Source organism: Meleagris gallopavo, chromosome 4 (assembly GCF_000146605.3).
Source record: "Meleagris gallopavo isolate NT-WF06-2002-E0010 breed Aviagen turkey brand Nicholas breeding stock chromosome 4, Turkey_5.1, whole genome shotgun sequence".
In the NCBI taxonomy this organism is placed as follows: domain Eukaryota; kingdom Metazoa; phylum Chordata; class Aves; order Galliformes; family Phasianidae; genus Meleagris; species Meleagris gallopavo.
This window is the reverse complement of record NC_015014.2, coordinates 45,845,083-45,857,576: the sequence shown is the minus strand read 5'-3', so window position 1 is coordinate 45,857,576 and position 12,494 is coordinate 45,845,083.

Genomic DNA, 12,494 nt, shown 5'->3' with positions numbered 1-12,494 from the left:
TTTCTTACTTAGCCAAAGGGTTTTAGCTATGCGCCCTTGATCCCCTGCTGGGCATACTATTGGCAGCAAACCTCATGCGATACACGCTATTTTCTTCAACTTGCCAATTCAAACTGAGCATCACTGCTTCACGTGGGAGTCAATCTGCTACAGAAATAGAGCAGCCACTATAGCACCCACATATAGGAAGTTTTTCACCCTTGAATCTAGGAATAGAAGCCTGATCTCCAAGTATTTGTCTTATGGTAATAAAAACAATCTGCTCTTCTCCAGTGAAGACTGAAGTCATAACTGAACACAGAATGTAACAGCTCAGCTTGAAATCAAACCTGCACTCCAGCCTGTAAGTTAACATACCCGTATTAAATTCTTGAGAGGTACCAGATGTCTACTTTATGGTTGTCAGCCAATTAACAGGACATTGCTGTAATCTCACACAGAAGCCTGTAGGTAGGGGGAAGACAAATACTATTTTTTTCTATGATGTAGGCTTTTTTTCTTTTAAAAGGAAAAACTTTTTGCTTTTGAACTATGACTTAACAGCTTTTTTTTTTTTAAACCTAAGTCATATAATTTTTCACCTGTTTGTAAGTATGGTTTTTATTCATGTAGACGTGAAAATTATTTCAGTTGCCCCATGCTTTTCTGAAAGAGTTTCTGGCTTCCAGGTTTCTGAGAAATATAAAGACCCATCTGCCAGCTTTCAGTAAAGCTTCAATTTCTTTTCCTTGACCTAATCTGCACTTTGCTCTACATGGGAATGGGCTTTTTCAGTGAATTATGAGGTTTTTTTTTCTTTGGAAAGTTGGGGATTTCTGGAGACTTGTTGTTTTTATGAGCTTGGTTTTGATTTAGCATCACTAGAAGTGAACACACCCAAAAGTAGCAATAAAATACTTGGCAAAGTAAATCAATCAGAAGCAGAACACAAAATAAAACTGTTACATTCAGTGACTGAACGCAAGATTATCCTGTTCAATAAAAAACCCTAACATTTTTAATGTCTGTGTATTAGATAGAAATTGCTCTTATCTTCAAACAGCATGCAAGGATACAATGCTTTCCTGAACGTGTTAGGAGTTCCTGGGAAGTTTGAGGTAATTGTCTATTCTGCAGCTTCTACAGACCTTAGTCAGGATAACAATCAGGTCTTCCTGTCACTAACCTCTTGCTTCTTAGGACTTCTGACCTCTCGCACAAGATCTTCCAAACCTATGAATTTCTTCCACTGGCAAGTTGTATTCAAATACAAACTGGCATTTTCAAAGCAAATCTCAGAGCAGCACCTGCAATGAGTCATACTCATTCACACACGAGCAGAAGACTATTTCTGTCGGCAACAAAACGCATCAGTTAAACTATTCCACGGCAATGGAAGTGGCCAGATCTTCTCCCACATGGAGCAATTAAAATGAATGATGACAAACCATATTTATGCAAAGGTCATTTAGAAAGAAGTAGTATATATATAAAAAAAAAGGACTCTGTGGTACAACTACCAGCAATCCAGAACAATTGCACTGCTACGAAGCAGCATCTCCAGAGAAAAAGCAGGAAACCATTACCCAAAGGTTCTTAAAAGGTTATCAAAAAATATGGCAGTTCCTGCACCCACAATCCATTTGTTAAGGGCAGCTTTTTGAGAACTGCTGCCACATTCAGAGCTTGCACCTTGATTAGACATCAAATGGGTAGAAACGTGCAACACTTCAGCCAGTAGTTTTTAAGTGAGTGCTGATTGGAAGTACAAAAGAAAAGGATAATTTTAAACTTTTCTGCATTATAAGTTATAGAATGATCACGTTGCTGAAGTTGAGTACTTCAGACAGCTTCAACAGGGACAGTTCTAGAAACAGTCTTGTTCAAACGACAAAAAGCAATTAAAGGCCATCCTCAGTAACTCATCAAAATAATTGTTTGCTATGTAGTCTAATGAAAAAACAGATCTTTCTCCATATAATACATATAACACGTGCATGAGTGTATACACAAATGTTTTCACCTTCAAGAACAAACACATCCATATTATAGAGAACAAAAATTCACTGTCACGCTGTGTTTGATCAATTAACAGTAAACCGGAGCTGCACTTCTGTGGTTTTCCCTCACACATTGAATTGTTTCTCACATAAAGTTATTATATATTTATTATATAAATATTTGTAATAAGGTTTTTTAAATATATCCTAGTTCATATGTCATATAAATATAGTTATGCAGTCACATTCATACCATACACCGCTGCAACTGTGCATACAGAATTAAAAAAGAAACAAAACATACGTTTAAGACAATTAACTTTAACAATGAAATCATTTTTCTAAGCAAGAAGTCTATATATAGGATAGAGCAGAGCAGAATCTGCTTCTACTGGTACTAGAAGTTATTTTTATTACTTTTCATGATATGCTGCATGTGATCTGTATTCTCCTAAAATAAATGATGCAAAAAACTTTTATTTTAAGGCTCTACATTCCAAAAATAAGCTGCTGGTCACACTTGCAGATAACAAAGTAAGTTACAATACAGCTTTAAAAACAGTCAAAACCTAGCACTGAAGTGTGACAAGACATGGTGTGATATTATCACACTGAATTTTAAGCAGCTTAGTAGAAATGAAGGCACTAATTACTTTGCAGCAGCCCAAAGGAATTTTTTTTTTTTTTTTTACTTCCAAATTCCTCTTTTTCTACTGACAAAAAGAGCTCCATGAATACTGTTACTGTAAGTAGGAGACTGTGTGTCAGCATAAGCACCCACGAGAATAGTCTCCCCAGAGGCACACAGATACACCAGCATCATTTAGAACACAATGCTAATGGGAAGGGGGAGTTGGAAAGCTCATGAATGTTTGGGTGTATTTTGTAATTAACAGAAAGCTAGAAACCACATTGATATTCAGGACGCAAATACTTAATGCCTTTATAAAATAATTGACATTCAACCATTACAATCATGTGCCTTATGAGCTATATTGCTTTTCACTTATGTTAGAACAGTACATATCAGCAGAAAGGACATCTAATTACAGAATACAAATAAGAAAAGACAACACAGATGGGATTTCAAGAGGCTCCTCAATTCCTCACTCATACTCTGCCCCTATACTTCTAGAGACTCAAACACACAGGTTTCACAGTCCCCAGCAGCTCTGATGAGTCCACAATTTTTCCTGTTTACTTACATTTCGTTACTCTATCATCTTGTAGTATACACTCAACTACAGTTCAAGTTCATACATTAGCACCCTATTCAGCATGGAAACTGATATCCAATGATGCTTCTCTTCATTTCAATAGTCTTCCACGTATTTGGAAACTGACCTTATATCTGTCTGTCTTCTTGTGGAAATTTCATTCAAGTCTTTTAGTTTATCTTTTCTAGATCTCTGATAATTCTCACTAATCTATTCTGAACTCTTCAACTTAAAATTTTCACATTAAAAAAACCCTTAAAAGATTTGTGCATGTTATTCTAAAGGAATAACCTGGCTAAAGCAATGTAACTTCTGCAAAGAACAGAACTGAAAGCTCATGCCATTATCTCTAAATAGTTTCATAACTAACCCAACATTTACTTGCACTGTAGCATAACAGGGACTTTTAACAAGAAATCTAAGTAATTTAAGGCATAGGGAATGTCCTCAGTGAAGGAGTTTACTTCTATTAAGTATTTGGTGTATGTAATGGTATGTAATATGTAATGTCATCTTTAGTTGTATCTAAGAAACAAATTATTTAAGATTTTATATCAGTTTTACATTTGACAGCCAGAATTGCGATCAGACTCTCCAATTATGAAGCCACTAATACTTTCCATGTTCATCCTCAGTTTCAAATTTAGAGAGCAGGATGTTTTATGCTGGTGTCTGTAATTAGAGATTACAGTATACCATCTGTTAAGAAATGCTGTATAAATGGTACTGAGGTGTAATAACACCATCAATCAAGGCTTACCTGTAGAAATCTGTATCCCTGTGCTGATAAAGCAATGTTCTCCATATGTAGAGATTTGTCAGCAGTGTGCTGACAATGTTTTCAGTAAATACTAGATCTGTACTCCGGATGCTAGATGCAGTGAAAACTGTCTGCAAGTTTGCCATTCATATATTTTGGGGGCAAATTACATTCTCATTTATTCTATGCTAATCGTGATAGAAGAAAAATACGTAGGAAATATAAAGACAGAAGCCATTTAGCTTCTCTGAAGAAAGGGTTTGAACACTGAAAGCACTCTATTACACAAACAGAACAGAGCTTTCAAGTTATTCAAGAATCCCAAAGTTGTTTCTAGTACACAGCCTCCAACTGCCCCATTTTCACAAGGAGTGATCAACATTTTAATATAAAGAAAAAATATATACATACACACACCTGATGATGTTCCTGCCCATTGCAGCTCTTATGAACAATATACAAGAGTATTAACTATTACTTTACTTTAGAAAGGTAATTAAGTTAGTTTTCAGAGGTGTAAATATCAACTTGTATTAATTCCACATGCTCTTTTCAAGAACTGGTTACACCTTTTAATCTTTTTTTTTTTTTTCCAACTTGCACGTTCTCTCTCTGAAAGCAATCGATTAGTGGTTGTATAATTTCGCCCACGAAATAATATTGTACTAAGATAAGCAATGCAAAGGACAGCCACTGACAGCAGACAAATATTGTTTTATTTAGAATATTTTTAGCTATTTAAGAAATAAGTAATTTTTCCATCCAAGAAACACAAGCCATACTTCAGAAGTTCATCCATCTGAGAAGACAAAATACCTGTATTTCCCCAAATGAAACTCCTACGTAAAATACGAGTGATTCAACTGTTATAGATGCAAAAGAAAGTCACAGTTCTTTGGTTAAGAAGTAAATATCAATCAGGGATCAGTAAAAGCAATAAGGAATTGCAATAAGAGAAAAGGATGTATTAGATCAATCCTAAGCAAATAAGCTGAAATTGGAAAAAATAGGAATGATTCAGAAAAACCAATCGCACGTGGACTTCAGGTTACTCTTAGCTAACTATATAGATACTTAAAATTAATATCTTATTTTCTTAACAGAATATTATCCAAAAGGTATCTAATGTTTGCATTCCAGTAGGTAAATAACTTGAAATTTCCCTTTTTCATCTCCCTCTAAATCTTCAGAAGATTTTTTTTCAGTGGAAATATTATAAATGTAGGTTTTAGAGCAGTAGCAATTTTTCTCCTTAAACCTTAAATAAAACACTTCCTCCAGTGTAAAGCCAACAGCACTTGAATTCTTATTAAAAATGTAGACTTCTTTGCCAAACACAGAACATTTATAGATTTTTTTCCCATTGAAAGAATTCTGTTTTAAAGTTCAGTTGTATTTAGACAAGTGGACAGAACACAACTGTCTAAAGGTGTTAAAAACCGCACAGACTCAGATCAGCAGATGCAGCAAAGGGTGCTCCCAGTGGAGCTCTATGTGGGCCTATGGAAACTCCAACATCATAGCTTCAGTGTGTAAGCATTTGTAAACTATATTTAAATATAATTCTAAAGAAAATAGAGTTAATTTCGAATCCCATGTATATTCAGATACGGTAGAAATGAAGTAATTTAAGAGCTTGTACCCATTCCTACCAGGCAAAAAAAAAAAAGAAAAAAAAAAGCAAGGAATTTACACTTTCCTAATTTCTAGTAATCCAAGATCGGTTTATTCGGAAAAGTTTTTAGTTTCAGGGTTTGAGCACAGGAGAGGAAATACTAATTTTCAGTGTAAGATGGTAGCTGAGGTCTCATTTACTTTGCTTGTTTGAAAAACCTGAAACCTTTTGATATGAAAGAAAGAGATCCAACTACAAACTAGGTACTAAATTAAGGTTCAAAGATGTTTCTATTAAGCAGAGTGGGGAAATAAGTTAAACAGCAATTCTGGGTTACCAGCAAATAAGAGAACACTTGCTAAATGCAAGTAATTCTCAACATATCAAAGTCACCAGGAAAACAAATGTGTGGGAAGATGAGGGAACCTAAAGTGACCAATTGTTGAATTCCTTCCAAGAGAAAGTCTCCATTTTTAAATATACATGGAACCCTTGTGTTTTTATACACACCCAAGCAGGTTTGCTTGAGATAATAAAAATAAACCCTAGACTTACAGTAAAGTTTTCACAAATGCACAAAGGTAAATGAAACAATCACACCAAGCAATACGTGGCACACTAACTGCAGCTTCAGAAGCTGGATGAACACAGACATTACTTAAAGGGCAGCAATGAAGAAGAAGGATTGCTTCTTCACACAGACTCAACTGCTCACTGACCTAGTGGTAACGGAAAAGCTCAGAGTAACTTCAAGTATTAGCTGTTGACAAGGACCACAAATTAAGACCAATCCATAGAAAAGATTAACGGGTCATGAAAAGAGATCTTGAGAAATACAGATTTTAACAAAGAAGTGTTTGTGCACATTTAACTAACGTGCACCAGATTCAGATAATTATTCTGATATTAGAAATGAGAGTAAATGTGTTGAGAAACTAGCAAGTAATTGTGAAAACTTAGGAAAAGAGTTTTTTCAAATTGCTCTATTATACCTGAAGGAAAGACAAAGCCTGTTTCTGTAAGAAGCAACAAGGGGGAAAAAAAGCTACCTTCAAAGAGCAGAAAGAAGCAAATACTGACTTTAAAAACACAGCTGAGCATGATCACTCAAGAAAGCTAGAATTCCTTTATTGCAAAAGAAACCCAGGCTCCAGTCAGCTGAGTGGAATAGAAAAGCTAAAGAAAGCCTTTCTTTCCAGACCTGCAGCTTTATAAGTAGAGAAAAAATAAATAAATAAATAAATAAAAGACTAGTTGTCATGGTCAAAAACAAGAGGATTCTTTCTCAAAAAACAATAAAGGTTAGGATTACTTCTTCTTTGAGAAAGATTGTGCTAAACAAACTTTACTGCTTTCCATTTCTTAATTTTCAAAAGCAGTCCTTATTTTCAAATTCATCTGCTACATCAAACAAAAAAGATTTGTCAACACATTAACATAAGCAGGTCTGCTTATATAGTCAGCCAGCTGTCTGCAAATGGAAGCACAGAGGTGTCGGTCCTGTCATTTTGTCTTGTCCACACTAGCAGAATCTTTCATTAATTAATGCAAAATAAATAGTCAAATGTGGTTAAAATTAAGTATATCTTTCAAAGCTTTTGACCCATCCATTCCACTCTACATTTTAACCTGCATCCTCAAGGTGTATTTCAAATCAAAGGAGCAAGGACCTTTCGTTATTTTTTTAATAGGTACTTACAAGGATGAAGTTATGGAGGAAAAAGCCTTGCTGAAGACCAGGGGTGCCAAGTGCCTCTGAGCAAAGAATGGCAGGATGTTTTAAACCCTGCTGTACAAAAGCACATCCAAGGGGAATTGTTTCCACAGGAAAGGCCTGTAATTGCGCAGGAGAGATCAGAAGTACATAGCTGCATCACCTGTGCTTTGCCCAAACCTCGAAAACTGCCTATTAATCATCACCTCCCTAACTTTGAAGGACTTGTTTTCATTAGCTACTAGCCAAGGGATAGGGATTTTCCAGTTCCCTAAAGACTTCTCCATAGACACATATTATCATAGACTTTAATTGTAACAGAGTTCTTATTACAGAGTAACTGTACAAGTTCCTCTAGATCCTACTGTTTCTTTCAAGTTAGAAAACACTCCAGTATTTTTCTTTTCAAGGAAACAGTTGTTGGCTGCTCATGAAGAAGAGCAGCATCCCCATTACAATTGTCTGACCAAAACGTGTTAAAAGAAAGATTCAGATGTCTATGCATGCAAAATGCTACAATAAGTTTCAGAGCTATAGAAATGCAGAATTAGCTGGCTGACAAGTTTCTTTTTCCACTACCTTATAATGATGCAGTCTTCTAAGCAGGCTGTTAAAAGAAATATACAACAGTTCAAGTCCTTCTGAACACCAAATATATTTAATGTCAGGTATTTCAGGAACACCGCTGATAGCATCCTATACTTTGAGGTTCAATATACAAGTAGATTACATCAGAATAAATATACTGTGATAAGAAAATTAACTGAACTCCAAAATTATCATTCATGATAAAGTTGTTCTCCATGATAGAAAATAGCTTCAACAAGAAAGAGCTTTACAGAACATTAAAAAAGGAACTTGACAGATTTTGGATGTCACTGAACAGAAAAAAAACATAACGCATAGTTGACCTTCTGAACTTCTAAGAATCCCAGAGAAGGGAAATCCTATAACAGTTTCAACCATTAATCTTTTTCCCCCCACTAATCTGACACACAGCTCTCACACTCGACGAACTAAGCAGCTCTTCTGTGTCCCTATCAGATCTGCAAGAAAGCAGTTGAGAATATCTCAGATGTTCCACATTATTTGAACAATGTAAGGCATCAAGTGCTTCAAATTCTGCAACTCATTTGTCACTATAAGCAAGCATTTTCTATAATGCTCTTCAGCAGAAACACACCCAGTAATGGGGAAGCAGAGAAGAACCAATGGTCAAATGACACTGGAGCACATTTTTTAAATTAACATCTAGAAACATGTTTACCTAATCATTAAAATCTTTTAAAGTGAGGAATAATTGGAGAAGCCAGAAGCATAAGCTTTCATAGAAGAACTAGTTACAGCAAAAACAATACTAATGTCCTCAAGTCTTCTGCCTCATTTTTTCTATTTCATTAAGAAATAAAAACTGACCTGGAGTCTCTGTTCTAAAGCTAAAAAGTACACTTATCTCCCCTGAGCACCAGGAATCTAAGGATGTTCAAGAAAGACTTCTGTAATGACAAATTTCTTACTGTTTGAAGGGATGCACATATCAGAAAAAAGTAAATACAGTATAAAGTTCTAACAAAAGAAAGTGAGGCAGGTCAGAAAGTTGTGCAACTAGGAATGAAAAACCAGCAACTGAGGCAAACAGGAATTTAATACACTGGAGATGATCCCATGCCAAGACTTAAAATACACTGAAAATCTACTTCACTGTTTCCTTCTTGTGTGAAGAACATAAACGACAATATACTAAAGGAAAGTAAGAGCCATGTTAAAAACAATGAAGAATATTTAAGGTACTGAATGCAGAAGACCATTAAATAAATACAGTAGCTACAACTCCATTTCAGTATTTTGCCCATATACCCTCTGTTCTCTAAGAGGCTAAAGAAGCTTAATCTACCTGATTTATTGCTAGACTATAGGGAAGCAAAATCTCACATTATTTTCTAAGGTTTAAATTAGTTAAACCTATCTGCACCCACGTCAGCTCAGAAGTACTTTATCTGCAATTGATATCAATACAGACCTACTTAATTAAGTATTTAAACGAAGGCCAGTAAGGAAAAAGAAAATCCATACAAGGGATTGCAAGGGCCTTTGCTAATTAGCTGCACTACCTGGCTTTTTCCACAAGAGGACAGAGCTCAGGCACCTGCCCACACATCCTAGGAGACCTGACAAAGTCAGATTTTCACTGAGTGTACAAATACATGAGAGACTACTTGACAGAATTACCAAACACACCAATTATTTGATAAAAACTAATAAGTGTACATGACCCTAGGGAAAGTATGGGAAGTATACCTGACTTAGGAAGTTCATGAATGAAAGGCTGAATGCTGCTTACTCTGTTCTTATCCTCTTAGGCAGAGGCTCACATCTGTCCATAATGCAATACAGTAACAGAGCAAAATTCCTTATTTTACGTGGTTAAATATTCTTATTTGAAGTAATAATTAATTTCCATTCAGGTAACTGTCATCTGAAGTGTTAGTGCAAAGTTGGGCATGTATTTACTATGTATTTACAGTAAAATAGAGACTACAAAGACCAAGGCAAGAAGACAAAAAAAAAAAAAGCATGGACATGTGAAAATATACTTTATGGCAGAATTCTGAAGAAGGGCTTACCACTCAGAAGCCATTGCTAACCACCAACATGAGCTGCTCACGTATCACACTCAGGATGTATCCATCAAGACATTTTCCCCTAAGTCCAGCTTGTGCTTAGAGATGAGAGGAGGAGATAAAGGTGTAAACAGCTACAGGTCAGTTGGTGTGTAGCCAAATACCAGAAAGTGATCTCCAAACACAGTACAGACAAATGAAGTATAAAACACTGAAAAAGAAAAAAAAAATATCAAATGTTAGACAGCAATTTTAATAAAGATATCAACATTTTCCAAAAGCTTTATTCTGAACCTTTTCATTTGGGGGAAAAAAAAAAAAAATACAACAAAAAGATCTGGATGATGTGTTTAAAAATTGCTATTCTGCTCAGAAGTTGAAGATCTTTAATTCATGAGTAGTTTGTGTTTTTTTTGGAGGGAGGGAGAGGGCAGAGGACTGATACTGAAATAAAATGTACAACTACTCTTTATGCACACATTTCAGCGACATTTAAAGTAGGAACAGGCCTTATTAATAATATATATCTATACACACACACACTCTTTCCCAACGAAGATCATTCCAAATCATTCCTTTCATATTGGACCTTTTGATTCTTTCCTGTTTTTCCTTCCCTGCTACTTTAGCACAGGGATGCGGTCAGGAAAAAAAGAAACAGGCCGCTCTTCAGCTGCGCCTTTCTAACACAGCCTTGAGAACTTCTGCAATTCCTCTACAACAGAGGCTCCCATGCAACTCGCATACTTGTCACAACTTGCCTCAGCCTCCGAGCTCGCTTTTGTTCTCCTTCACCACCAAACTACAGCAAAAGCATTTCACCCTGGGGGCAGACCAAGCACTTTGAACAACTCAAGTCTCGACGTGCACCAGCAATCTACAACTCCTGATCATCTCGTTTGTATGAAAAAAAAATATTTCAAGTCATAGCGTGAAGAACTGCAGGTACATTCAGAGACTGTACACCCAACGTGACTTCAGCAGCGCTCAGACACAACAAGAACACACTGGTCTCTTTTAGGGATGCGTGAACTATTTAATCATCACCCATTTAGAGACTGTTCCTTCTAATTCTTTATTACCGTTTCTGAAGAGACTCATATAACCGTGATCTAAAGCTAAAAAGCCCCATACTGGAGTTCAACTTGCTTTTACAACTTCAGAAGTGAGACTCAGAGAAAAGCAGGAAAAACAGATCAACTTGTGCAAATTGAATGCAAGTTAATTGGTGCTTACTTCTTCTAACCTGGGAACATACCATTCCTTGAAAAAGCTGGTCATGCTTTATAAGGAGGTAAGCAGTCATAAAGGAATGTGTTTATAGACAGATACAAATCTGAGTTTCACTGCTAAACTCCTGCTCTTAAATGAGTGACAACTGTCTGCATGTTTGACAGTGCAGTGCATAAAATCAACATCACTTTTTCCTCGTTAGACTATTAGGGCAATGAAGTGTTTTCTGTGCAGCAGAAACATATGGGCCTTTCAATCTGTCTCCAGTAATTACAATGCTCACTTTTTTCTCCCTTTTTTTCTAAAAGAGAAAAAAAAAATAGTTTCAATCAACCCATGCAAAGCCTTACATGCCCGCTCCAGTTTGGAACGAGCAGTTGGCACTCCTTCAACTCCTCCTCATTTGCACCAGATGCTCACAGCTCCCAAAGACAACTGAAACACGACATTACTCTTGATAAAACTGAAAGCATATCAGAGCAGAGATTCACCACAGCTTACACCGACGTCGTAGCTCACTTTCTCAAACTTTACATTCACAGATACACAATTCATTCCTTCACACTGTGTGGAGCAAACACACAAAACCAGTCTGTGATTTGCAATCAGACCCTTCTTCACTACTCTGTGCTCCATCCCCCCGCCTTCCCCCCAGCAGAACGCCCAACAGCCCAGCTGTTTACTGGAGGAAATGAAATTAATCTGAGAACCGTAAGGACAGGATGCATAAAATTTCAGTTTAATTGGCAAAGTATCCAAAAGAGGCTCAGAAAGTGGCAGGCCCACGAAAACTCACTTAAATTGTCTCAAGTTTTTCAATTGTACGTACTGAGTAACAATAAACTTCACATTGCAGCGCTGTCCAAAACTTCAAATACAACTATGATTGTATTCACGTACAACCTATGGTTTCCTACAGAAGCAACTTAATCCGATTAAGACAACAAAGGAAGCAAGTACCAGTAAAGGCAGCAAAAGGTTGGAAGTCTCCAAGGGAGTGAGCAACCATTACAGTAACTACAGCATATGGCTGGAGGGAAGACCACTGGGCTTCATTCCATTAACTGCTGCTCACAACATCAAGTTACGATTTAACTGTGCTTTTATCAGACTGGGAAGGCAAGGTGCCATAGACAAGAAGGTTTCAGCTTTGAGGTTCACCTATTAAAAACTTACTTACAAAAAGCTAAAATAACAGAGCAACACAAAGCTACATAAAGGCCTTCCTTATGACTTGAAGGGAACATATAAACAGGAGGGGGAACGGCTGTTTAGTGATAGGACAAGGGGGAAGGGTTTTAAACTGGGACAGGGGAAGTTTAGGTTAGATATTAGGAGGAAGTTTTTCACACAGA